Source organism: Bos grunniens, chromosome 3 (genome assembly GCF_055505025.1).
Source record: "Bos grunniens cultivar Pamir isolate PY7600 chromosome 3, Bosgru_T2T1.0, whole genome shotgun sequence".
NCBI lineage: Eukaryota > Metazoa > Chordata > Mammalia > Artiodactyla > Bovidae > Bos > Bos grunniens.
The window spans coordinates 10,140,060-10,142,234 of NC_141167.1; positions in this window are offsets into that span (position 1 = coordinate 10,140,060).

Here is a 2,175-nt window from a genome sequence, read left to right on the forward strand (position 1 = left end):
TTTTACATTTTGAACAAGTGTGTTCATAACCCTCTAGAATTCTTTATCTGGAAGATTTTTTTAACATTTTAGAAAATTCTAAGTTTTTATAAAATGCAGATATGACAGTTTTTTGTTAGTGACACACTGCCAAAATTTTAGGCAATAAGATCACATAATGGTGGAAACACTTCAAACATCCACTTTTACATGTACTTTCTTTTGTGGAAACCTTCTTCGAAAAACAGTTCTTTTCTCACTCATTGTTAAAAATGTCGCTTTTGTCTTAAAAGGGCGGATTACAGATGTTTACTTTTTGAACATATCTAATAGCAACTGCTACCTGTCATCACTGAAAAGGTCAGCAAATTTGGAAAACTTGTTTCTTCATAAAAGAAAATAATATCTCTCATTGTTAAATTCAGTGAGCCAGCAGGAGACCCTCTGGGTGGCACAAGATTGCACTCTTTCTCCTTACAGAATACTGAAAGATTCTACCACTTAAGATATTACACTCTGCCAGCCCACGTCAACTGCTCTATGGTTCATCAAGCTGAAAGTGATAAGGGGGCTGCCTTTGCAGCCTTCAGCATGGAGAAACTCCCACCCTTCCTCAGGAGACCTCATGCACCCCAGGAGCCAAACAATTATTTGATGAGTGGATAAGGGAGAAAAATGATGTCACTCCATTTATTAAACTCTAGTGAAGCTTAGTTTGTCAGTTTCAAAATGAGACATAAAACAAAGCACAGCATGGTTCTGCTATTTTCTTCACACTCTCCAGGGAACATCTGGTGCTTTGGAGACAACTAGCCTACAAGTATGTGGTCCTAACTGTTAGTGACCTTCCTTACTTCCCTACTCAGTGCTCCCTCCGTGATAATAATAACTAACATAATGAATGCTGGCTGTGGGCCAGGCACTAATCCATATCCTTGATGTGGATTAATTCATTCCCTCTCTACCACCATTCTATGGGATAAATCCTATCAATGTTGAGGCATAAATGGTTGAACAAGAACCCCAGGTTCCACAGTTAGTAAGTAGCTGAGACAGGATCCAAATCCAGGCAGTTAAGGTTAGGGTGTGGAGTTTATACAGCACTAGTTTGTGGTAGCTCCTGTAATACAGAGATATGCAGAACTGTATGCATCTGCTGTGATCTATGATTCTTCCAGGATTTTGCACATACTATTTGTTTTGCCGGGACCAGTCTTGCAAAGTTTAAAGCTAATGGCAGAATCTCCAACAGCCTTCTCTGATCCTGCAGAGAGCAGCAGTTACTGCCTCTCTTCACTTGTGATGGCTGCCTTACAACGATGGTCCTTCCTCTGGGAACTCCTCCAGTATAAAGGGGACAAACCCTGAGTCAAACTAGATCAATCAGATTTCTTCTCCTGGGATTTGAAATTTTAATGGAGTGATGTGGGGATTGGAGGAGGGAAGAGTCATTGGAAGAGAATACAGATGTTGCAGCTCTCTAAAAAGGAGGTTTGTTTTTTTTTTTTAGATTTTTTTTTTTACATGGACTATTTTAAGTCTTTATTGACTGTGTTATAAAATTTGCTTCTGTTTTATGTTTGGGCTTTTTGGTTGCAAGGCATGTGGGATCTAAGCTCCCAACCAGGGACTGATCCTGCACCCCCTGCATTGGAAGGCAAAGTCTTAACCACTGGACCACCGGGGAAACTCCCTTTGTTGAGTTCCCCAGAGCCATTCTGCCCTATGAGCTTGATGATCAAGTTCCTCCTTGATTTCCAAAAGATACCCCAGTATCTTTCACTGACTCCATCCAGCATCTGTTTCATTTCTTTCCATGAATAAAGCCACCTTCGTGAACCCACTGAGCTCTCACAGTGTCTTCCCACACCTCCATCAGTGCATGCATTTACCCACACTGTGGTCTTGTTTATATGCAGGTCTGACTGTCCTGGGCAGCCTGCCATTGTCTTGGGGGTACAGGCAGCTCCCATGTCTCTGGACTTCTGGTGGCCAGACTGCATGTGACCCAAAGCAATGTCAGCAAACACTTGCCTAGTGAATATGCAGATGAGTGAGTTTCCCCAGGATGAGGCAGGCACCTTCAGGTGCTGCCCTGGTTGTGATCCATTCTCTGTCTGCTGGTATTCACAGCCAGAGTCTTGAAAATTCTATCTCCGGAAAGAAAATCCAGGTTGGAATCATTAAAAGTATTAA